The sequence below is a fragment of the Talpa occidentalis genome, unplaced genomic scaffold (assembly GCF_014898055.3).
Source record: "Talpa occidentalis isolate TD23 unplaced genomic scaffold, MPIMG_talOcc4v2.1 talOcc4.3, whole genome shotgun sequence".
NCBI classification, from domain to species: Eukaryota; Metazoa; Chordata; class Mammalia; order Eulipotyphla; family Talpidae; genus Talpa; species Talpa occidentalis.
This window is the reverse complement of record NW_023603184.1, coordinates 133,741,887-133,769,284: the sequence shown is the minus strand read 5'-3', so window position 1 is coordinate 133,769,284 and position 27,398 is coordinate 133,741,887. Positions and strand designations below refer to the sequence as shown.

The following is a 27,398-nucleotide window of genomic DNA, read 5'->3' as shown; positions in this document are numbered from 1 at the left end:
CTCCCTGGTGGTGCAGGGGTTGAAGTCTCAGTGCTATGAAACTATCACCAGCCACTGAGGCATGAGTTGGATCCCCAGCCACGGAGCTGACCCACATGGCTCAGCAGACCTCTCCTGTCTCCCCTGCTGCTCCCCTCAGCAGGAGAGCAGAATCTATTTCAATAGATTCACCTATTCTGCTCCCCACTCTTTCTGGTGAGTCCTCTTACTTCCTTCCACTTCTGGCCTACACCCCAGTTTTTGTATGCATAAATAAAAATAAATCTTAAAACAGAACTTTCACAACTACCTCTGTTAGAAAAGTATATGACCAATAATAAGCACTAAGCTTTTCAGGCCTCTAAAATTCAGTATCATTTTGTCCTTACAACAACCCTAGAGGGCTGGCATATACCTGCCCTATCCATGTTGGCAGCCACACTCACATGAAGCACTTGATATGCAGCAAATTGAAATATGCTGTCATTGTGAAGTGCCCACCAGATTTCAAGGACTTACTGTGTATAGCAAAACCAAACCTGAGGATGTAAAATATTAATTAATTCTATGTTGATTACATATGATGGTGCTATTTTGATATAGCATATTAAAAAGTGGTTACTCAAATGGTTAAACTATCTGTGGTTGACATCTTTCTGTCAGACAGTGGTAGCACATCTCCTGCTTGATTAGAGGAGGAAAATGAGGTTTACAGAGATACAGGCAACTTCTGCTGATCTCATGCCCTAATACCTCTGGATAAATTTTTATTGATGGGTTCAGTGTCATCTCTCCCAATGCTCTTAAGCTGCCCTTACGAACATGAGTCAGAGTAAACATCTCTTTGGTGTGCAACTCCAGTTTCCAGCCGAGTTTCTGCTGGCTCCTGGGAATACTTTAAAATTAATTTCTATTTAAGTGCAAGAGATATTTCAAAAATTTCATTTCTGTGGTTACCCTAATGGCACTTATTGACTGAGAATCTTACTGTTCAATTAGCTTCCTGGGAATAAATGAGGAACTTAGAAAAGCAGCTTTGAGCTTTAAAGAATAAAAGAATACATCCAGTGTACCAAGAAATCAACAGTGCCCTATAGAGAGGAGATACCTCCATATCGTTAGGTAAGCATTTTATATTAAGATGTTATAAAAGTTTCATTTGTATACTTGGGAAAATAAGAATATATCATCTTTTCGATGCTTAGGTTTTCAACACTGTGTAACATCCCATCCCCTATTGACACAGTATTTTTAAATATATTGAATATATTCTATCCAATCCTTATACTAATTGTTCATGAAAAGACAAACAGGTTTCATTGAAAGACCCCTTCAAATTTGAAAAAAAAAAAAGAGGAAATTATCTAAGTTAGCAGTATTATGACCTCAACTATTCATAGCCCCTGAAATTTCAAATAACAATTCTGAAATGGATTTAAACCTTTTGATCAAGTAAATTGATGTTCAAGTTGTAAGAAAATAGGTAGTGTAGGTTATGAAACTTATTGAATCATATTGATAAGAATTTTTGACTTTTGTTATTGGAGGAATGATTCAGAACACTAGTTAATATATCAAGAGTTAAAAACTGAGCTTCCTTAGAGAACTCGAACTGATCTAACATAATGAATTTTCAGGTACTATTTAGCCAATGCTACTGTGGACACAAATATTGTTTGGGTGAAGGTGAGCAGAGTCCTATTTAAAAAGATTCAGTAAATGCTTTCAATATCTATTGAAACTTTAGTACACATGCTTTTCTTATTACTTTAGGTCTATATACTTAATACATTAGCCAAAAAGGTCACAAAATTCACTTATGTTTGATCATGTTACAAAAATATAATTTGCCAGCAATATTGAGTAGACAACAAACTATCTAGTTTTTTAATCATTTATACAATCATAATATTGTGAATTAAAAGTAAGTGTCTGCCACATCACCCAAAGCAGTGATAGTGAGTGAAGGCAAAGATAAACAGCTGGGACTACATCAAATTAAAGAGCTTTTGTACAGCAAAAGAGACAATAACCAAAACAAAGAGAAACCTCACCGACTGGGAGAACATTTTTGCACACAACACTAATGATAAAGGACTGATCACAAAAATCTGCAAAGAGCTGATGAGACTCAGCACAAAGAAAATAATCCAGTCAAAAAGTGGGCAGAAGAGCTTAAAAGAAACTTCTCTGAAGAGGAAATGCAAATGGCCAACAGGCATATGAAAAAATGTTCAACATCACTTGTAATCAGGGAAATGCAAATCAAAACTACCATGAGACACCATCTTACACCAGTGAGAATGGCACATATTAAAAAAACTAGCAACAACAAATGTTGGCGAGGTTGTGAAGAAAAAGGAACTCTCCTGCACTGGTGGTGGGAGAGCAAACTGGTCCAACCACTATGGAGAGCTGTGTGGAGATTTCTTGACCTGCTAAAGATGGAGCTTCCATATGATCCAGCAAGTCCACTCCTAGGTATTTACCCAAAGGACACAGAAACATCAATTCCAAAGAGCACCTGCACCCCTATGTTTATAGCAGCACTGTTTATAATAGCTAAGCTTTGGAAACAGCCCAAATGCCCAAAAACAGATGACTGGATCAAGAAGATGTGGTACATATACACCATGGAATATTACTCAGCATTCAAAAAAGATAAACACACGCAATTTGCAGCAACATGGATGGCGCTGGAAGGGATCATACTGAGCGAAATAAGCCAGAAAGAAAAAGAAAAATACCGGATGGTCTCACTCATAACAGGAATCTAGAAAACTTAAATAAGGGGCCAGGAAAAAGAATAACTATAAGAAAGAAAGTATCAAAATCGACAAACAACTATGAACCAGAGACACTCCATGGCGGGTGGGGGCGCGGGGAAAGGAGGGATTAGGGTCAAAATAAGGGGGTTGTAATTGTACGGGGAATATAAAAAATAAAATAAAAAAAAAAGTAAGTATCTGCATGAATGGAGTTATAAGAAACAGCAGACACCAAACTTTTAAGCTTATTACAAATAAAATGTGAATGAAAAACATTACATTTCTCATTAAAATAACCTCAGTAATTTCTCATGATTATTCATACTTTGGTTAAATTTTGAGCAGTATGTTCCCCCAAAGAAACAAAAACCCATTTTACATTCCAAATTATTCTCGCACACAGATCATAAATGTGTTTATCATAAATGGAGTTTTAAAACAATCATGTACCATATATGAAATAACATATCAGAGAGGAGGAGAGGCTTTGATCAATAAGGAAATGATTTTTATACACATCAGAACCAATTTGAAGCAATTCTCTGACTCAATATAGATAGGCAGAAATGATTCTCAGCATTTATTACCTGTGGAGAGTGTTATTGATTAATTGTATTGATTTTTAGAATGCATGTGGAGAGGCATCTGTTGTTTCTTTAAAAGATGCCTCAAAATGAAAAGTATCAAGAAAGTATTTAAGTTTTGAGGATTTGCATTAATGGTTCAACCTGGTTCATTACTCAGAATTTCAAAAACACCATTGAAGGCAATGTAAAATTTGATTCAGTTTATTTTGCACCCTACTGCTGATCAATACAGTAAGAAAATATTACTTGTGAATTTAACTTGCCTAAGTGCTAGTGACAGTTTATAAACTTTCAGTAATTTTTACTATTATTGTTTCTGCTAAAGGGTTTTTACTTTTCTCAAGTAGGTAGTACTATCTCAAAAAAGCTTCATTTGTGTCAATGTCCAAATATAGGCTGGAAAACAAGTGCATTTAAAATTCTGGGTAGAAATTCATGCCATAAAGCTGACAGAGGAGAGAGCAGGAAAAACTTTAATATCTTATTTTAGGGCTCTAATGAAGCAGATATGTTTACCTTGCTTGGAATAGATTATGTATTTAATGGGTACAACATGCTGAAAGATTGAAGATAAAATCTGCCATTACTTAAGGTTGGGATGGAATGCTAAGCAAGTCAATTTTGTACCACAGAGTATGTTTAATATTTTTGTCTTTGACATGAATTCCATATCTTATTTAGGAAGGCAGTTATCTTATAATGCAAGAAAGTCGTAAATTTTAGCATGTATATAAAACAAAAAGTCTCGTTAGGTACATAAACTTTGGTCATTCCATACATAGTTTCAAAAATATTTCCTTCTATTAGGACAGCATGAATGATGATATTCTTGAACAGGTGTTTCTTACATGCGCTATCTTTCTGAATATTACAGAAATCCCTTGTGAGATGCACCTAAAGTTCTAAGTATGTTCTAACTAATTATTGAATCTATTTAGAATATCAACAGCCACCTGCTTTCATTAAGAAATCCTTGTAGACCTGTTTCCTAACTTGTTCTTCACCTATGCAGCTGATCAGTGTTGAAATAATATTTATTCAGGGACCCCATGCACCTGGAGCTTTGCAAACATCTCAGAAAAAACTTTTGCTGATGTCAGAGGACAGTCTAGTTTTGGTTCATTTCTACCTCTGATAATATATGGTTCAGAGCAAATTAGCTGCTATATTTTCTTCCTTTTTGTTCATGATTAGAGATACGACCAGAAGGCTTATAGTTTTGTTTTTATATCATAAAGTTATTGGTATAAAGTTGTATTTGAAGTAATAAACCCACCTTGAGTATGTCACATTTTCTACCTTTTATTGGAAGAGCATTTACTGCATTTTAAGATCCTGAAATTCAGAAATCAATTCTGGGAGTATCTCTTTTCATGGACCTTTGTGTCAGTAGTAACTTCTTTAATTAATGTTAAGGTAATGACTTATTAATAATTATGTCCTTATTTTTAGAACTTCATCCTTTCCTACTACTCCAGGTCACACCATCCACGGTCAAGTGGTAAGTCAGCACCGTTACCCATTGATAGTCACAGTAAAAAAGATGCACATAAGTGATAAAGTGTAGCCAAGATGATGTCATTCCCTCCTCCCAAAATGGGACAAAGAATGTCTTGAATACCAAGACTTAAAGTGCTATATGCATTTGGAATGACTAAATATAGTGTAATAATCTGCTTGTTTTAAGAAAATCATTAAAACTCTGAATTCATAAAGACTGCCTAAATTGCAAATCTTCCACAATTTTTTATCTGAGAAAATACACAAACCTAACTGCTACACATTCTAAATGATTTGAAATGTTTAATAAATGGAAACTAGTGGTTTTATCCTTTGCTTATGTTTTTCTGACTTTTCTATTATGTAATCCTTATAAACACACATAACGGTAGTGAATCATGGAAAAGCAACTTCAAGATAACAGGGCTACTTTTAGAGCAAGACTGCCAGCCCAAGATTGTCTATACACGTTTTGGATTCTATAGCCTGGGGAGAAAGGGTAGTTAATGCCAGAAAGTTAAGCTCATTTGGCTGCTACATGAAGTGCTAAATAAATTTATATTAACTCATAATTCTGTGAGGGCATCTTTATGGAAATCTAAAGTAATATTCTAGTATATTGTCTTCTGATAACTGGGCTTTGTACTTCATTCAGAAATTTAAAGAAACATGTAACGAGTTTGCTCTTAGTCTTTCTAATCACACGGTCTCTGTTATTCTCTTAATCTGGCATTTCACTTGTATCAAATAGGCTTTTGCTAAAATCTAGTAAACACTATGCGATTAAGGGCACCAAAGACTACTTGGTGTTAGAGTAGTGAGAGACAATGATTTAGATATGCACATGAGACAAAGATGACAAAGTTGTATTGCCAACATATTTAAAAAAAAAAAAAACATTGACTTGCCTCAGTATAATAGAATAGTGGTCAGGGCATTTTCACTGAAAGTAAAAGAAAATGAACTCCAAGAAGCAAAGAGAAAACAGTTTAAGGATGTATATTGATAACACAGAAATACAAGTAGACTGACTCCAGAAATAGTTCAACTAAGAGGTAGGAATGATTTTTTTTTTCCCCTAGGAAGATTGTACACATGGAAAGTGAAAGACAATTACTGGATGGTTGTACTCATTTGTGGAACATAAATAGCCAAAGGAAGCAAATTGGTAAAACACAACACAAGTAAGATCGCAAAAACAGTGCTTACCAGATGGGAGGAAGAAAAGGGAGAGAATGGGGGATACCATGATATTGTTGGCACTGGTAGAGGGTAAGTTCAGCATGTGCGCTTGCTGCAATGTGAGTCTGTACTCCCCAAATTATGTCCTTATCTAAATTACTGACAAATAAAATTTGATGAAAAATTTATACACGTGCTTTTTTTCCCCCCTAAATAAATTAAAAGTAACATTGCATAATAACTACTACTTAAGGTTCAGGTGTTCACTGTTGAGAATCAACATCCACTGCACCCCCCACTAATGGTTAGAGGTTTGAAGTGAGGCTGTATAAAGATACCATCTCTCATATCTTAGTTCTGCAGTTTGCAGTTATTCTCAAAAAGGTTCTCTACACTTGGAGGTCCCAGCAAATATAAGGTTCATAGCCTCCCAAATTCAAGGTGCATGAAAAGAACATCTCCATTACTCATTAGTTTCATACTGGGTCAAAAATGTCCCTCACTGGCTAGATTTGGACCCTGTGCTTATTCCTGAACTGAGTCTGGCTGAAAGGAGTAATGGTCCAGCACCGATTGCTCATTGTGCAATACGTGGTATATGAGAATTAACCAAAGGAAGAGATCAAGATGTTAAGAGACACTGACATTTTGCATTAATCAAAATACTTCAGATAGTCATTCCAGAGCCAATTTTGCGTTAGAAAACATAAAAATCCCCATTTACGGCCACTGAAATAATGCTTTACTTTCCATTGTCTTTCCATGTGACAAATTCAGCCTGGTATATTCTAACCACCTGGAGACTCCTAGGACAATAAACAGCCTCTGGCTTTGCAAAGAAGCAAGCACAAATATTTTGTCAAAGAGATTGAAGTGTGGGGTCCCTCAAATTACAACGGGATTATAAAATGCAGAAAAGTGCCAAGGAAAACTGCAGAGAGGATGGGGTAAAGTGGGAATTACTGTTGCAAAGGAACGGAAAGAACTAAATGCCTGATTGACAATCTGTTAGTAAAGAAAATATTCCACAATGAGAAACTTCCTTTGTATTAACTAGATACTATGATTATTAAAATGAGTGGCATACATATGCCAGCTTATACCCCCCCAAAGACACACTGTCACACTGTCCGAACAAGTCACATTGAATTTCCCTTGTTAAACAGAATAAAATTTTTACAATTTCCAAAGTTTTTTTTTTTTTTAAAGATTTCTAGCAATATCTATCAGGGAAAAACTGATTCAAGAGAACTATCTAAGGACTATTTCTAGGTTGAGGTACTTTAAATTTCTGTGATAATTTTGCACATATTTAAAATATTTTGATATGTTTTTAAAGAGTTTTGCATACAAACATTTCAGGTATTTCTGAAATGAAAATACAATTTTAGAAATAATATGAAAGTATAAAATATATACAATAAAAGTATTTTGTGAAACTATTGTCCTGAAAAATACTTTTGCTGTAGTCAGTGTTGAAAATTAAAAGCTATTCTTTAAAAATTGCTTTTGAATAAAACACAAGAAACAAAACTGACAAAATCTTGACAATTGTTGAACCTGGATGATGGTCAAATCAGATTAATTAATGAATTTTTTAATGACTAAAAAATTAGTCACATAAGTACCATCACTGTGTAGTCATTTCTTGTATTTAGAACTAAAAATATGGTTAGAAAAATAAAAAGAGAAATACAAGTGTTCTAGAATTAAGTGTCTATACAATGTGTCGAAATATTAGGTTAGCACCTACAGAGTCAGAATGATACTGAAGACTCAGTAGATCATTTTCAATTATAATTTTAAAATATAATACATATCACTTATGTTATCTCAGGTGCTGAAAAGTAGGTGCTTTAATGTCTTTGAGAAGTCTGACTCTGAACATAGTCTTGAATTATTCAAAAAGTGGCATTTCTAAATTATGAGCCATACCATGGCTTTGAATATTTGAAGTACTTAAATAAAATACAAAAATTTGTATAATGGTACAGGAAGCAGCTATTTACCGAATAATTACTAGTCTATGATCATATTTAAAAGTAATCACAATTTCAATTCAACAATTAGATTGCAAAAATCGTGATGAGTTCCACCTAGATTTTAAAAAGAGTTGCCTATGTAGATGCGGCTCATTATGGAAATTAAAATATACAAAGATTTTCATTAAAAACCACTATCCATCATAATCAGAAAGCAGACTGAAAACAGAATTTCCTGGCCCACACTCCAAGAATTGGCCAATGGTAGTGCCCAAATACACCAGATAATTGTTCTACCATCTGCTTTGCATTGATTACGTAGTCCTGATAGTACATTTTCTATGACTAGAGAGAGATTCCATTAAGAAAACATTCAGACTCCTCTTTCCTTGGCCACCACTGAATGATGGGCATCTCTCGGGACAACTGACACAAATGCTGTAAGACCGGGAACAAAAGAAAGCCCTACCACAAGAAGCGAAAGTATGAGTTGGGACGCCCTGCTGACAACACTAAGATTGATGTTTGGCGCATACACAAAGTTCGAGTTCCGGGAGGCAGGAAGAAGTACTGAGCCTTGAGGCTGGATGTAGGGAACTTCTCTTGGGGCTCTGAGTGTTGTACTTGCAAAACAAGGATTATTGATGTTGTCTACAATGTGTCCAACAATGAGCTGGTCCACACCAAGAGCCTGGTGAAGATCTGCATTGTGCTTATTGACAGCACACCATGCTGGCAGTGGTATGAGTCCCACTATGCACTGCTCCTGGGTCAAAGAAGGGAGCCAAGCTGGCTCCTGAAGAAGAGATCCTGAACAAAAAGCGATCAGAGAAAATTCAGAAGAAATATGATGAAAGGAAAAAGAACGCCAAAACCAGCAGTCTTTTGGAGGAGAAGTTCCTGCAGGGCAAGCTTCTTGCATGCATCGCTGCAAGACAAGGCCAGTGTGGCCAAGCAGATGGCTATGTGCTGGAGGGCTAGGAGTTAGAGTTCTATCTGAAGAAAATCAAAGCATGGAAAGGCAAATAAGCCCTCCTCCCTCCTCACTTAGCTCATGTAATGAAAGTCTTTGTAGTTCTTTAAAAAAAAAAAAAAAAGAACACATTTAGACATTACTTGGACTTTCTAAATTAAGAGTCTCTTTTAAAAGAGCACAATTTTAGCCCTTTTTAATTTTTTTTTCACTTTAAAATTTTTATATTCCCCATACCATTGCAACCCAATTTTGACCCCAATCCCTCCCCTTGCCCAAAAAGAGTGTCTCTGGTTCATAGTTGTTTGTGGATTTTGATTTTTTTCTTTCTTATAGTTATTCTTTTTCCTGGTCCATATTTAGGTTTTCTAGATTCCTGTTATGAGTGAGACCATCCGGTATTTTTCTTTTTCTTTCTGGCTTATTTCGCTCAGCATGATCCCTTCCAGCTCCATCTATGTTGCTGCAAATTGTGTGTGTTTATCTTTTTTGAATGCTGAGTAATATTCCACTGTGTATATGTACCACATCTTCTTGATCCAGTCATCTATTTTTGGGCATTTGGGCTGTTTCCAAAGCTTAGCTATTGTAAATTGTGCTGCCATAAACATAGGGGTGCAGGTGCTCTTTGGAATTGATGTTTCTGAGTCCTTTGGGTAAATACCTAGGAGTGGAATTGCCTTTAAAACTTTTCAGAGCAAATTCAAGACTAAGCTGCTTTGTTTTAGGAACTTTCATTTTCACTATTTCTCATGTATAACATAACATTTTTCTGTATTTTTTTAGCTTTGTGTTTTGAGTGTTGTACAGTATGCAGGGCCTACAATATTTGTTTCAGTCAGATGTAAACATGGTAGAGTTATGTTTAATTCTGCACATGTACATCTTGACCTAAATGATTCTGGCTTATAGGAAAGGTTACCTACTTTAATAAATAATTATTTTGCAATTTTGGCAACAAAAATTGAAGAAATTTTGTTTTCTTCTAGACCTGTATGCCAATGATCATCAATTACATACTATATATATATGATATTTCTTTCAATGATCAAGTCATAAAGAAAACAACCAGCAACCTTTTTAAAAACCCAACTCTTAAGTATTCTTGAAACAAGTTTCTCTACCTGGTGATAGGAGGAACATGACAAGACGAAACCCACAAATGAGTGGGACATTATTAACATTCACCTAATACAAGGATAAAGTACATGCATGCCATCCACAATATGTGATCTCATGTGGCCTCACCTGTTACCTACACCTGTCATCTGGTATCACAGTTGAGCATTCCTGCATCCCAAGGCAGACCTAGGAATGCCCGGGTTGACATGATTGAGACTTGCTCCATAGTGCTCTAGGAATAGCTCTCCTGATAATATCAGCATATATTGCGGCTGACACAAATTGCCCTTTGCCCAGAACAATCTATGGTCACTGTGCTCCCCTGGTCACAATGTCCTCTTTTCTGTTCCTCATAAACATTTTTTCCCCATACCCCCCAGACCTTATTCATCATACCACTCTCTCATGATCAGCTTTTATTAGCTTGCAAACATTCAATAAATAGCACAAGAACTTCTGCTTGAGTAGTAGTCTTGCCTTGCAAACCTGCTCCCTGACTCTTGTGTTCCTCAGTGAGCTCTCAATGCAACAGAAAGTAATGAAAATGTCTTCAATTTATTTTAAAGAGGAGGGAGTGTAATGTTGCTTCCATGCTAGATAATTCCATTTTTAATTAGTATTTTTATTTTTATGGAGGAAAATATGTCATGTTTAAAGAAATCAACAAATTCTACAGGAGATAATGAAAAGTAACTTTTCTCTCCCATCACACAGTCCATAACCAGAAGAACCTATTTTAAATCCTTTTAACTCTTTCTTTTGGTATTTGTATCCCCAATAACTGCCACAGCTATTTTTAATAAATCAATGTCAGACATTTTCTATGCAATTTGTATTAAGGGAGAATATTAGACTCATGTAATTACACCCACTCCTCATCTTTCCATGCTTCCAATTAGTTTCGCTCACAATTTTAGGTTCAGTATTAAATTCAGTGGTTACATTATCATGACATCTACCCATATGGTTCACTGCTGAGCAACATAGGGTATTGCTTACAGCTTACTTCTGTTTTTTTTTTCTTAGTTTTCTATTTACCTCTCACTAATCACTCCTAAATTTGCTTCAAAACATAGAATTTCTTTCAATACTATTCTGCACATAGTCAAATACATCAATTTTATATTTGGATCCTTACTTCCTGAAGACCATACCTACTGAACAAGAGCTTGGTTACATAAGTGTATCCTCTGGGGGTTCCTGAGAAAGAGTATATGGGGATAAAATTGTGAGTGGGAGACACTGACATTTTTATTGTGTGATCCATAAATGTCAGTATCTCTATTTTCTTTGGGTCCTATTCAGTTCCCCAGCAATGACTCCTGACAAGTGGCTGTCACAGGATCTCAATGAGGGGAGCAGAGTTGAGAATCTAGTTGGTCAAAATTCTATTCTGTGTTCATTTCTTGTGCCCTGTGTTCTGAAGTTCAGAGCTCTTTCTGTTCAGTTTCCTGGAGAGAAAACTATCTCTTAGTCATGGTTCAGAGGGACAGCTGCCCTCTCAGGGGATTTGAACTCCTCATTTTACAAATTTAGCAGATGTATGTCTCTTTCCTAAATTTTTTGTAACTGGTGAGACCAGTTCGAGAATCATTAGGGAACTCTGTGATGCAAATTCCTCACTAATTTTAAAGTTTTCCCTTTTAGGAACTTTGGGTCCCAGCTTCATCTACTTTGCTTAGCCAGTTACCACTCCTCCATTTGTCTCCAGCTGATACTTCCACCCCATTCTGATATCCTTTCCCTTTTGTCCTTGAGTGTCTATACCCATTCTTTTCTTTTATGTCATTGTAATGGGCTCTTGGTATTGACCATATTTCATGCATGCTTCATGTGATACTTGTATTTTGGTGAATAAGAATAAAGTTAAAATATAATTAACTTTAACAAATTAAGTAGTCTAATTGTTAAGTGTAGACTTAAATATTTCATGAGATCTTTAAAATATTAATTTTTTAATGGAAAAAGATGAAGTTTAAAAATATTTAGTTTTCCTTATTTGATCTTCACCTTCCATAAGTGTTTCACATGTATTATTCACTCCTCAAAATTATGCTAATGGTAAACTCAACATTACAGAAGAGGAACTTAAACTCACAGAATGATGACATTTTTCATGTTATAAGTTAGTCAGCAGTCAGACCAACACACAAGAAATTTGGACTCTTGTGAGAAGCCACAAAAGTCCCCAAATTGTCAAATAAATCTTGACAAATAATGAAGCTGGAGGTACCACATATTCTAATTTCAAACTATATTATAAAGTTGTAGTAATCAAAACAATATGGTATTGGCTTAAAAAATAGACACTTAGGTCAACAGAACAAACTTGAAATGCCAGAAATAAGCCTAGACATATATGCTCAATTAACTTACAACCAAGATGTCAAGAGTATACAGTGGGGAAAGCACAGTCTTCTAAACAATGGAGACATTACATCTCCAGACTTCAAACTATAATATATAATCAAAACTGTGTGGTATTGGAATAAAACACACATACAATGGAATAGAATTGGGATCCCAGAAATAATCCCAACACTTACATGGACAGTTAATCTATGACAAAGGAATCAAAAGTATACAATGCAAAACAAAGTCTCTTCAATGAATGCTGTGCTAGCAAGATGTTGGTGAGGATATGGAGAAAAGGAAACCCTTGTGCATGGTTAGTGGGAATGTAAGTGGGTGCCACACTAAGGAAAACAATATGAAGTTCTCTCAAAAAATTTTAAAAATAGGCATTGAGTTCAAGGTGACACAAGGACAACATGTATTCACCCCCTTCTGCAGACCCAGCAAATCTCCAATAAAGATTAATTTACCCAGAAATATACCTGAAATCTGGACATGTAGAGATTCCTCAACAAAGTTTAAATTGGCAGCACCCAGATGGATGGGAAAGACAAAGATATACTCTTACAAAGAAAGAAATATTACCTGGGTGGAGGGAGGCGAGGGGATGGAATTGAGGAGAACTTGGGAAGATATCTCCAAGATGCATAACTTTCCCCCTGATATCAGTGGAGGATTATGCCTAACACCTAAAATGCCATCCCTTTGATCCAGCACAGTCAGACGAGCCCCTGGGACCCCTACATCAAAGGCCAGAGAGAAATAAGCACAGAAAAGTAGAGACCAAGAACCATCCACATGCATACTTACTCACCCTGGGACACAAAAAAATGGCATTGGACTGAATAGCACCCAAACCATGGGTGTGTATACAGTGGGGAAAGCACAGTACCATTATTACAGCACCTGTATGAGAAGCAAGAAACTTTAGGGCCTACACACAGACCAGAATCACTGGCAGATGGTATTGTCAACCTCCTGCAACCTTGTTAATACCAGCACTGGTGGGTGCAATCTTGGAATCCCACCCTCTATGCTATTGGACCTTAAGGGCAAACACCTCATGAGAGCTACACTCACCCCTGAAAGAGCTGAGATAGCTGACAGTCTAGTGGCAGCAATTAAGTGGGCCCACCTTAGCAAACAAGACCACCCAGCCACTCCCAGCCCCCACTAGCCAGCTAGCAAGTTGGCCATGCCCCGAATGCCAGCAAGTGCCCTACACTTCCAGCAGTCTAGTCAACTAGCAAACAGAACATACTGTGCACTGCAACAGACTAGCCAACCCTAGCATGCCACCTGCAGTCTAGTTGCTGTGCAGCTACTTTCTGCAGCCATGTCAACCTCAAGTGCCTCCTACAGCATAACTGGTCATGTGCACCATACACAATGGCAGTCTAGGCAGGTAGCAAATGGGCCACATCTAACAGCCAGCAAGCAAGCCCTATCCACTAGCAAACAAGTGTGCTAGATGACCACATGTCAGTGGCTCCATCCACATGCTGCATGGTTCTGTATACCACTATTTACATATAATGTATATTTTTACATATATATGTAGACTAAGGTCAGATTATGGCTTTGTGATCTCCAATGTTACAACAGTGTACTCTACAGCCTGTAAGAACCCCATGTCTAAATCCATAGATAACTAACCAAATGTCCTCTGCAGCTGACTGATCACTACCTCAGGAGTATCTCTGGGCTTTGCTCTTCCCTTGCTTTAAGCCTCCTTTCTCAAGAAGCATCTTGGTCTATGCCTATTAATTTTGTAAGTGGGCTTGTCTCTTTTGCCAATTCTCCTATAGACTGGCAGCTCAATTCTGGACCATCTTTTTCATCTGATCTGGCTCTCCATTGGAGTTGTGCTTCTGGTAACTTTCCCCTTGGCTCCACATATTCTATCCAGTTGGACATTAATACCATGACCAACAATCCCTTCTAGAACCAGTGTTGTGTGCCCGGACCACCACCTGTCTCTTCCATTTCACTGGGGAGGGGAATGTGACAATGCCCTACTCTCATTCTAATTGGATGGCATTGGGTTTTAACTGACCTTTCAAATTATATTTTTAGTATTATTTAATTCAGTATTCAGAATATGACTGTTTTTAACCAATTTAGGCTCAAAGTGAGCCTGAGATAAAATGAGAGCTGGGTGGTGTAGAATAGTCACTTGTTTGGCTATCCAGGAAGCCAAGTTTAATTTTAGCCTTGAGAGAATTTGAAATCATTATAATTAGATGAGTATTAGAGCCCACAAGTGAAAAGGACTCTTTTTTTAAAAGCATACCCATTCATTTAGCATCAATTCACAACTGGCAATTCATTCTCCCAAATGCTCTATCACTGAGCATGCATACAGAGTTAGAGTAAAATATTTCTGGAAGAGTTCAAATAACTTGGAAGTAGGTCATTGCTGGAGATGTGATATAGACACTATAATTAACTTGAACATCTATAGAAATGTAAGAAATATCAAATTTCTATGTATTTGTGGAGAGAAAGATTATGTTGTTTCATACATTTTGTGGTTCAAAATAATGGAATAGTTGACTACAATGATTGCAAGGTATCTGCACAATGTGGGACTTCAGTACAAATGTTGGGTAATAACCATCCCTGAGCTTGGGCTTCAAGGTTAATTTGAAGTGCACTCCAGACAAGGAGGCAATCATTTCACAGTCACTTCAGAATTCTGCATAAGTTCTGCTTCAGTCCAGACTAATGCCCTGACAGAAGAATGTCAACGATACGATGATCTGAGGTATCTTAAAAAGCAGATGAGAAAATATGACTGGCATTTTAGCTTCTCCCACTCCTGCAAAGAACTAAAAGGTGTTTTTGTAAGAGCTAGTAAAAACAGATTCAAAAACGGGCTTTGGAATTTCCAGTAAAAAATGAAAGCCAGGACTCTTTCTTTTAACATAAGCATGTTATTGTCAACAGTGGCATCTCTATTAAGCTTGTTCTCTTCCCTAAACACTCCTATTACTGTCATCTCTCAGGTTTATCATACCCACCTCCCTGACAGTACAAACATTCTACTGTAAGATCTGTCAGAGAGGCCAGTGGATTTCCTACCTCTTCTGACACATGCTGCTCTTTAATATCAGCCTGTCAGAACACCTCAGAGAAAGGCATCTGCTTTCATGCTCAGAGATGAGCCTGGGACTACCATCAGACACGCTGTAATCATTAGCATTACACTGCCATGAAATGCTGCCTTTTGGAATCATAGAATCTCTTGCTGGAAAACGCTGTTGGCATAAATCTATCACATAAGTTAGATTGCACATATTTTGGTGGAACTCATTATTTGAAAAAAAAAATTCCTTTCTGGTGTGAATCTGCTTTAATTTCTTTTTATGATAAGTTGATCTGAAATTGTATTGCCACAGTCATGTGGTACCTGCACAGAAGTCCAGAGAAATATTTTTGACTTACTTGATTCTTTTCTGTTCTTGTGGGTTATATATGCCTGTGCATTCATCTTAAATTTGTCTATCCTGAGGAGGAATGTTGCTCTTTGTTTCAAAGTATGATTGATTTATGTAATTTCTAGGTGATACTCTGGGTAGTCTTATTTATCATAGTTTTTCTGGAACCCCATAATAGGTCATTGAACTTTCATGTTCTCTCATCTGATTCTCTTGCTGCATTTGTTTAGGGAGGTTTGGGGAACAGTCTATTAACATAAGTAATGCTCTCCTAAAGGAATGGCTTTTTTAATAACTACAGCAGAACTTCTAAAACCAGTAACCAGTCTAGTTACATAGTTACCTTTGAGGATGTGGAATTATCCCAAAGCGGTTGTAGAATACCTTCTTTCATGGATCACAGTGTACAACAAGCATATGTTTTTAATATTGGAAATTGAAACAGCACCATTATCATAGCTAATGACTAAAATAAAAGTGATGAACACATACACAATCACTTTACCCTATTCCCCCAATGAAGTTGATTTCAATAATTTGTTTTATATCTTCTGTAGTTTTCATCTGCTCATAACATACACATAATATATAATGACTTGAATTCTTTTTAGGCAAATGTATCGATCATAAATATTCTCTATTTTCTTTTCTGTTAACAATAGATCATGAACGCAGGCAGTTTTACTATGAAGTAAGTGAGTCATGGGCCTTAGGGGCCTTCACTTGTATGGCCCTGGGAGGGGGGTGGTCCAAAAAATTTTTATTTATCATTTTCTTTTGTCTTTTAACTTTTTATATACCAGCCTCCACAAAAATCTAGATCTGTTCTTGAGCTTGGAAATCTTTCTAGGCCAGCAGATCTGAAATAAGTGTATCTTTTTTTCCTAGCATTCTCACAAATATGTATCTCTCCAGCAGGAAAGAGTTTCACACAAGGATTATTGTACTTTATTAAAGGTATTAAAAAGAGGACATTCTTGTCTTTTCATCACTTGGGTAGAAATTAAAAAAATGACGGTACAATGACACTTTGGAATGTAACATGCACTTTTGTACTTTCTAAGTGAAGGCAAATTTTGATTAGCAAGGTTTTTTTTTTAATGATAAAAGGTATTCAGAGTCTGGTAGAAAATAGAGGACCACTTAGAATAATATTATATTTGGTTAAAAATAGAATGTGATCACACAGTTCTGGGATTATTTTATTTGGCCAACTTTTGTCCTTTAACAATCATTGAGACCTGTTTTGTTCCAGGCATCCCAGGTGGATAATTTAGGGTCCCGTTTTTAAAAGTGGAACTAACATTTGCATGATTATCCCAGTTCAATGCAAAGTGTCAGACAGCAGACATTCAATGAATATTTGTTAAAAGGATAAGCAAATAAGAGATTAGGTTTGTCGTTATCATAGGTGGGATGGGCATTATATGAAGGTGGACAAAAGGTATAACTTCTCAGTTATTAGAGAAATAAGTATATGACATGTATTATACAAACAGGATGAGTACAGTTATTCCTACTGGGTAGTATATTGAAACTTGTTAAGAGAAAATTCTAGGAGTTCTCATCACAAGGAAAATGATTTTTTTGCTTTTGTATCTATATGAGATGATAGATATTAACTAAGCTTACCATGGTAATTATTTCACATCATATGCAAGTAAAATCAATATGCTGTACATTTTAAATTGATAAATCATATCCCAATTATATCTCAGTAAAAGCAAGTGAATCATTAAAATGCAGTAATAGTTTTACGATACCATAAGAGCACAAAAATAGGGAGAGACATTACCTAAGGGTATGAAGACAAAGCTTGCTTCACAGAGCTTATGTTTGAACTTGTTCATTGAAGACAAAAAGAAGTTAGAGAAAAAAAAGATGAGTAGAGAATATATTGTGTAAAGGAAGTGATATGTAAGATGTGTAAAAAGATTTGACTTGGATGGAGGAGTTAAATTAAGTGGGTTTGGTGCACAGGAGATTTGTATATGATTGATGAGAGTTTGGATTGAAGTCAAGCAACTGCGAACGGCAAGTAGTCCTACCTACTTCATACTCATACTAACTAGGCCCCTGCTTTCATTCTTCAATGGCCCCTGTTCGAACACAACTTCCCTGTTGGATAAACTCTTCCATATTTAGCTGACTTTCCTCTCTACCCAGCGTACTCTTCATTAGGAAAACAATATTCATACCTTTTTCCTTTTTGGAACACGCTATGAGGTAACTATTAAAGGTTCTATACAATGGAAAGGCTAATTGGAAATGTGAATAAAAAATTAGAATGATGGAAAAAAGAGAACATTCAAAAAGGGCAACCAGAAACCTCAACACAATAGCTTCATTCCAACTACAAGTTTGGAACTATGCCTGCTGGCAGCCAAGTCAGAAAATGAGTTCATAGTTTTAATAAAAAGAGATATAACTCTAAAAATTAAAGTATCCTTTCTTGAATCTCTATATAAAGAACAAGAAATTATGTCTACTTGGTTGTAGTTTAAGCTCTGAGTCTCAGCTTCATCATATGTTGAATCATATGTTAAATGGAAACTGTGGTTTAAATGAGATACTAATAGACAAGATTTACATAATTTGAATATATGTGTTGCGAACTGAAAAAAGTACTTTATGTATATAAAGTCACTTAATCCCTCAGTAACACCCAAATGCGGGAAGTTCTATTCCAGTTTATAAATGAGGCACTTGGAAGTTAAGTTAGTCTTTAGAGAACATACAACAGTGAGTGAGGGACCCAGAATCTTAACCCAGGTATTACCTGCTCGAATTACCTGCTTGTCTGCCTTCTAAAACAATGAAATCTATGAGCTTGTACCTGGCACCTTGTAAGTGCTTAAGATATAAAGACTATTAGAGTTATGATAGAGAACAGAACATTTGCAATAGTATCTGAAAGCAATCATTGTCATGGATTTCCTATGACTGTGTCTTACCTGTGTAAAGAGTAAGTATCATACTAGAACTCACTGACAGCAATTTGGCAAAAGGCAGGTCTAATGTGATCCCAAAATTAGGCCTTTAATTATTCTAACTTGACCCAGGGATAGAGTTTCAAACACATGGAGGAGGGACATGATTGTATGTGTGTTAGTTATCCTTCTAAAAATGACTTCTAGTTCATCTTCTACATTTCTGATTGAAGAAGCAGCCATATGCTTTGGAAAACAGATCAGCAGATGGCATATTTGGAGACCTATTACATAAATTGAAGAAATGAAAAAGTTTTCCTGCCTGGAAAACATGTCCTGCCACTGGCATGTGAGTATCTGTCTTCTGCCTGGAGACGGACGCAGGCGTGTATCCAAGGTGCCTGAGACATTTTTTACTTATTATAAGGAGGGAGGGGGAAAGCAGAGTTAGGATTTGTGGGGAGGAAAATTACTAAACCTTCCTCCTTTCTATGAACTATGGCACAACTCTGAAACCCAGCAGTTTCCTGAGTGAAAGATCACACTGGAGAAACAGACGCATGGTTAGCAGTACATTCGTATTAATTGTTCTATTGCATTTCCATAACCTGGCACATCACAGGATCATCTCTAGACCAAAAAATGAGTGCTAACAAGTACAAGTGTTACTTGAAGAGAAAAGGATAGTTACATATGAAAAATTAAAGTTATTGGGGGGTAAAGTGTAACAAATATGGTTCATGTGGTAACTGTCATGCCTTGGTGAAAAGCACATTTTTTCAGACAACTCAACTTTCTGGCAAAAAATCAAGCAGAGGCAAAGTCTATAATAATTAAATAGTGTTTTAAATTTTGTTCTACTTGATATATTCATTAGAGAACTGATATTTGGTTGAAATTGGAATGTCTGAGATAGTCTTGGACAGGTTAGTATATCATATTCAAAGTCATGGTTCTGTTTTTGACATTCTGGACTTAATGTCTTAAAATATGTGTTAAAAGGAGTATGTCAGTGCTAATAAGCTGAGAGGCATGATTGTTTTATCCATAGACTTTTAGGTTGGCCACATGCATGAAAAATTGTGACATCTTCCACTAGGCTTTCCCAGCATCTTCTCTCTCTCAACAAACATCAACATGATAAATTTTAAGAACTCTAGATTTGCTTATTTGCATTATGATTTACACAATTTACACAATTACCTTCCCTTTCATCATCTCTTTTCCACCTCACCCTCACATCTCAGTCTTGACCTGCTGTATTTTCTCTGGCTAGAATGCACCTCCTTTTACTCACTGAGTTTCCTTCCAATTCTAGTCTAAATGCCCCTCTCACTTTAGAAACCTCTTTGACCTACCCCTCTTTCCAGTACCAGGCAACATGTAATAGCTTGTTTGTGACAAAAACTGCAGAGCGCTAAGTTCAGTGAAGGTTAGAAATGTTCCTCATTCATCTCGCTGTTGGCAGAAGTAACACGTGTTGTGCTGAATGAGAAGAGGTCTAGGCGGTGGGAAAGTGAGGAAACGATTCTCGACAGGATGCAACTTCTGCAATACCCCATGCTCAACACAAAGTCAGGAAGGATCTCTTATGGAGGGATCACATGGCAAGCCCTAGGGCTTTGTGACACATGTTCCTTTATGAAAGGCCCAGGAATATAGCCTTTGTGAGAGCAGCAGAGACAGCTGAACAAGCTCATGACATGGTTCCTGATCTTCTGTATCTGACATACATTCTAACAGTTCTCAGAGGGAAAAGCCTAGTCTCTGACTTCATTTTGAACAATTATTTGGAGACACAAAGGGACATGAGGATAATGGTCCTCATTGAGAAGAGGCGGCTCAGATTCAATATGGAAACTCAATGAGCACAGACCCATGTCACATGCTTGCTATACTCAATAGCTGAACTATTGTTGCTGAGAGAGAAGGTGCCATCTCCAAGAATCTCTCTACTACTATTATCTTTTCAAGCACATGCTTCTCCATGAGAGCGTTTAAGTTTGAAGGCCATTACCTGCAATAACAGAATCTGCTGCAGAGAGCAGCACCTGCCATGAGTTATAAAGGTTCTTATTGTACTAATGTTGAGTCACTGGATAGGGAGCCACAAAATCTAAGGTTAGGTCATAAAATATAAGTTCTATTTTGCAACAAATGTTTTGGTTTAGAGATACTAAGCATTTCTTCATAGTGAAGTTATGTTAACAAAAAGCCATTTTGCAGGGATGAATTATGCTTCTTTGCACATTTGTAATGGAATTAGTTCTTAGTCAAACATGATGCAGGTTAGAGCCGTTCTGTATTAATCAGATTTCCTTGAGGATTTGATCTTTCTGGTCATTGGCATCACTCATGTGGTTGAGCCATAAATATTTTAATTATTTTCTATTCACCACATGGCATTGCCTCTGCTGACAGGAGGGATATTCGATGATTCTGTTGCTGCAAAACCTGGCTAACAAATCACTGTGATATTTACTTTTCTTTTTCCAAATCTACGGGGAAATAAATTTATGGATCACTTAACCTTTTGCCCAAGGAACAAATCCAAGTCAGTTCTGAATTAATATTGCTCTGAGGATGCAAAGCAAAGCCTGGTTTTCAAAGCAGAGCTGAAGGTTCAGGCAACAATCCAGATAATAGAGGCAGAACTACTTGTCCTCACCTGAATTAAATGACTGTCGAAGCCCTTGGTATATTTGCACAGATCTCTAAATAGAGTGGTTTTTGTTTGTTTGCTTTGCGCCGCTTGCATGAAGTAACAAATTGCCTATTACTTTGAATCTGGCTTCTCCAGAGCCCAAACAACTATAGTCAACCTTGTGCCCCTGGAGATGGTGCAGATGCTGAAGCTTCCCCTCATCTGAAGACCCTGGAACTGGCTTCACCCATAGAATTTGGCTACACTCAACATCAGAAGGTGTGGAGAATGCAGCACTGGGTTTGTAGCTAGTTCCCCTGTCTAGATTCCATTTCCAAGTTTGCCAAATAGGTTGTAAGTGTGATGTTCCAGCTCCTTATTCAAATAATAAAATCTCTTGGGCATTCCAAAAATATTTTACTCAAAATAAAAAATGTTGGCAGAAAAAAGGCAACTGTCTTTGGGAAGTTTGCCTCCCTATGTCTCACACTCTGTAGGAAGAACTTGCCCACAGGAAAAGGCATCAGTGCTCTTTCAGACTTGGAACAATTTTACCAAAGGAAAAGTACCTCTTGATTTTGCTAAAAGTGACTGAAGATCTGGCGTGATGCAGGAACTGTTAAAAATTTAGCTTTGGCCTGCATTTTCTTAATAGCAACTGGGAAGTTAAAACTATTGAGAAATTTAAAATTATTGAGAATTGTACATGCCTTTGTACTATCCTCTGATTCACTCAGAGTTCCTTTAGATGTGTAATAATCAATATTTTGAAAGGTACTGCTTCTTAGGATTGTTGTCACTAAGCATACAAATTTTCTTGACAATAAAGTGTCTTTCTGCTTTCCTTTGCAAAGCATAAACTGCTTTATAGACACAGCAGTGCCAAGAATTCCCATAGGGTCTGGAGGAAGATGGGCCTGATTATTCGTACCCAGTGGATTCAGTAGCAAATCGGGACCCCTTTTGCCTTATTTACTGAAATTGCCTTAATAAATTCTCCTCTGGAGAGCAAGAACCAATTACACTAATGTAGAAGTGGAAGCAATAATTGACTTCACAACATGGAAAACATCCATGGGAAATGGTGATGCAAACAGTTGTGACCACGTTCAGCTCACTGCTGCTGAGTGTGTGGTGTTTATCATTTCTGTTCTGTGATTTCAAGTCACAACTGCCATGAAAAAAATGTTTTGTGGCTCCTGAGAGCCTGTGAGTCATCTCATTTGGAAGGTATGCTCTATTTTAACTTCTTTATACATTGATTTATCTCTAAATTAGAAATAAATTAAACAATGTATATGCCAGTAAATAATTTCTGGAAACTGACTGTAATAGGGTCTTTACATTTTTTTATTAAAAAATAAAAGAACTGTAGGTCCCATTCTGTTGCTCATTTTCTGCATATTAAAACTCTCACTCATTATTAACAGTTCTTGAACAATAAAGCAGATGCAATCACACAGGACTCCATAAAATGTAATTTCAGTAGAGTTCAATAGAAGCATATCTGAAAACGGTTTTAGGCATTTTCTAGACAATTGAAAAGTATTTCTAAGTTACTGGCAGACACTAACATTTTGCAAATCTTGAAAAATTATATAATGCCTATTGGGTAAAAAGACCTTTCTTTTCTATCCCATGAACACAGTGGAATCTGCATTATTTTAAAGGTCTTCACCATCGGTCTGGGACTTATGAGTGTTTTGTTTATGGCAAATGTTCCATAATTTTTGTTGAGTAAGGACACAAATCTTGTCCTGTTCACCACCATTTCACCATCTTGCTCTGTCCTTACATTTTTTTTTCCAGCAAAAAAGAAGGCATTTACTAAGCTGCCCCTTTCATTTAGTTCATACTTCATATAATAATGATTTTGTAGGTTAGAGACTGTGCTTGTAATAGGTTAGAAATAGTGTTTGTAACATGCAATCTCTGAGCTCATGTGGCTCAGAGTCCAGCCCATTCATGCTTTGTTATGGATGCCTGGGCTCTCTTGAGCTGTACATATGGCTAGGGAAACTTGTGTCTAGCTTCTGATAGAGACCCTGGAAATAAAAGAATGTTGAAAGATAATTCTTCTCTATCTTTGATGTCAATCCTCTTGCAAATATTGAGGAATTTGGAAGAGAAATGATAGACCCACCTGGCAAGTAGTCATATTAACCTGCCCAATCCTGATGACCAGTGTGTACTGCATGCAGAGCATGTTGTAAGGGGCTCAGGAAGCCATTAAAGCCATTCTAGCTTTCTTCTGGAACTGGTCTAGAATGATCTTTCTTCATGTTGTTTTTGATGAGGGAAATATCAAACATATTTAGGGAAAGTTTGATGCCCCTTAGATTTTCCAGCCTACGTCCAGGATATTAGGACCAGTTGCTAAAGCACAGGGATTGTGTTAGGTTGGGGCAACTCTCGCAGGTCAACTCTATTCAGATGTCCAACTCTGAGGGTGGTGTCCCTGGGAATGTGAAAGGAAGAACATGGACTCAGGAATCATACTGCCTCAAGGTTAATAAGAGCTCTGACACTTACAAGCTCTGCAACTTAGTTCTCAAATTTCCATAAAGCTGGAAAAAGCAATGCATTCAAAGTTGGAAATTAAATGAAATATAAAGTGTATAGCTCAGCAAATACTTTGTAACTACCCAATTAATATTCCCTGTCTCTCTTTTTTTCTCCTGTATTACTTAGCCAGGATACAGAGCTGGTTGAGTAGCAAATTCCTCAGAATGACTATATTAGATACTTGTAAAATATACATGAAGAAACAAATTTCAATGCAGTAATGTAGATAAAGAAAAGTAACCATTTTTAAAGGAATGCACCATTTTTAGGGATGATTCACAAGAGGCTATCTGGTGTCAATCTAATCCAGAGTTGAGCAACCTGCAGCAGGTATGCCAGACGGTGAGGTGATGAGCCAAGGTGCTGGGCATGTTGCCATTCCCCAGGTGGAAAAAAGTCCAGATTAACTGCCAGTCTGAGCCTGGCAGAATAAGTAGGGAGTTTTTACTAACTGCTGCTGCTCCTTCTATTATACAACCATCCTTACAGAGAAGGGAAAACATTGCCAAGAGAAAGCTGGCACTTGTTTCCTAGATCTCAGATGGAGGGCACAGTGTCCCCCAGAATTCTTTGTACTTTCATCACTATACTCTTCTTATCACAGGGGGTTGCGAAGTGCTGGTGAGGTGCAATGCTAGTAGTGTCCTATCTGGATGCATTCACTTCTCTTATTTTCCTAATAGAATTGATTTTGTTCAGGCTCCTGCCTTGTCACAGGTAGTCCCCTGAAGAACACTCTAGAGGGGAACCCTGATTAGTCCAAGTCTATCAAGGTAGATAATTATAAGAAGTCTGGCTCTCACCAGCTAAAAGTGGACAAGCCAGCATTTAACTCCAATTGCTACTGGCAATCTTCTCAAATTATGAGAGAACTGGATTGAGAATGAAGCCAACAGAAATTCAGAGTGGAGACAAAAGAAGAAATTAAATGGTATTACTGATGATATCACCGAGACACTGAAGCAGCCCCCTCTGCCTCATATCAGACTTCTTAATATGAACACCAGTGCACTTTATGTCTCTGCCTGTTTGGGCTGGGAGTCCTGCAATTGGAAGCCAAATTATCACTTATTTACCTGCTGTGTTAATTTTCTATGGCTGTTATAATTTGTTGCCATAAGCTTAGTGACTTAAAACACACACATGTATTATTTTGCAATTCTAGAGATCAGAAATCTACAGTGAGTCAGCAAGGCAGGAAGAATTCATGTTCTTGCCTTTTCCAGGCCCCAGTGCTGCCTGTATCCCTGGGTTCTGTTTCCCCATCACTCCTACTTCTACTTCTAGCATCACATCTTTACTAGCTCTGATTCTCCTGCCCCTGTTAACATGATCTTTGTAATTATGTTGGGCCCACTGGATAAACTCATGAAAACCCCCATCTCAAGATCCCTAAATTTAGCAACATCCATGAAGTACCTTTACCCTAAGGTACTTACCATCAGGCCCTGGGGATAAGATGTGACATCTTGGGAGAGGTTATTATTACACTTGCCACACGTGCTTCACAGAGTCAAATGGTTACCTTCCTAGTAGCTTTTTTGTGTTCTGCTATCAGTAAGTACTAGCAATACCAATTTTCCATTTTTAAAAATCTGTCATTTAGTCATATCATTTAATCAGTATAGAATATAATAAGCTAGGCATTGTGCTTAGCATTTTGATTACAAAAATGAAAAAGTCCTTTTCCCTTCTCAAAAAGACTAGACAAGAAATCAGGAGATCTTAATAGAGAATGTTTAGTGGAAGTTATGTGAACAGGAAGGAGATCTCGTTGTAATTGCTAGGATAAGTCTGTTGTAATAAGGACATTTTAATTACACATATAGAATATAATGTCACTAAAACAAAGATTATTAAGAAAAATGCAGTCTTAAACTAATCAATTTCAATTTGGTCCTATTATTTTGAACTATTTTTAAAAAGATTTCTGTAGGTCTGGTGTTTTTTGGTCAAACAAGCATCACTTGAGAAAATGCCTAAGAAATTTGAGAATTGTGGTCCAGATGATTTTGCACAAAGTATTTAAAAAGTATTTACCTGTTCAACCAATGTGTTGTTAGGTTACTGAATTACTTAGAACTATGTTGCATTCCAAAGGGAATTCAAAGGTGATTAAGATATCATGGTGTCTTATGAAAGATAGGGCAGGTATACAACTAAAATTATTTGATACATCAATATTTAATTCTGCCACGAATTGCCACACTATCAGCTTTTATTTTGTTGTTCAACATTTCCTCATTTTCTATTGTTTTTACCCTTTCTTAATTTTTTTAAAACGCTGACGATCGCAGGAAAACAAACATCACCAACAAATGCGGTGGTTTTAAATCTAGCATATCTTAGAGATTCTAAGATTTTAAGATACACTGATATTTGATGTGCCAGTATGAAAAAAGTTTCTAATTAAGCTGACATACTATTAATTATACAACAATTCCCAATTGTAGAGATGCTAACTTGTAAAATTAAGGAAATCGTCCTCTCCATTTCATTTCAGAGAAATCACTGTCCTAGTTTAATACCAATTTTAAACCATAAGTGATATGTATGGTATTGTATAATTCCTACATTTTCACAGTTAAAAAGCTATGTACCTAAAAGCCATAAATAACAAAGCACACTAAGGTTGCATTTTCCCTTCCTCACTGTTTCTGTAACCTGAGGAGCATCTATGACGTTCCAGCAATGTTGCTATAGTACAGAGATTATTTTTGTTTGTGTTATGTGTGTGTGTCTGTGTGTGTGGATGGGCAGGTGGTAAGAATTGGCACACATGTATGTGCTGGTCAGAGTGTACTTGGTGTAGGAAGTCACATGCCATGAAAATCTGTATTCTCAAGTAATGAAGAGGGAATGTAAAGAAAAAAAAGGAAAAATATATACCCTACTTTGTCAACTGGTTTTGGCAACTGTTCCCTAACACATTTCTAAAAAAACAAAATCACTTATTTTAGAGATGTTTCAACTGTTTTATTTTCTAGCAATTCTATGTATTTTCTGAGAAACCCAAACCCTTGTATTTATGATAAAAAATGAAATGAAGCTTAGTTTCAAAATAAGTTACAATCTGGAAAAGCCACTGAGGGCTGGAGAGTGTGAGCTGAGGCTGTTGTCTTTCTCCTGACTGTTAACACTTGTGGCTGAAGAGGTTAGTTCTAAGACAGATTAATGGGAGACAGACCTTTTCTGACATGTGTGTTCCAAGACCCAGATTTAAATTTACACTAACAAAATGACAGACAATATGCTTTTCTTGGAAGCATTTCAATATTAAATATATTAAAGCATGGTGTATATTCCCGCAAGGGAAAATACTAAGGATTAGTATACCAAGGATTTAGGTGACAGACAAGCATCACCTATCA

General features: G+C 36.7%; 2 protein-coding genes and 1 pseudogene across 3 annotated transcripts in view; 1 reads left to right on the top strand and 2 right to left on the bottom strand.

Moving 5' to 3' along the window:
• SPAG16 (sperm associated antigen 16) overlaps positions 1 to 27,398 on the bottom strand; it is a 696,030-nt gene that overhangs the window by 4,927 nt on the left and 663,705 nt on the right. The window lies entirely within an intron of this gene.
• VWC2L (von Willebrand factor C domain containing 2 like) overlaps positions 1 to 27,398 on the bottom strand; it is a 106,844-nt gene that overhangs the window by 34,830 nt on the left and 44,616 nt on the right. The window lies entirely within an intron of this gene.
• On the top strand, positions 8,405 to 9,027 carry LOC119256173 (40S ribosomal protein S8-like; annotated as a pseudogene).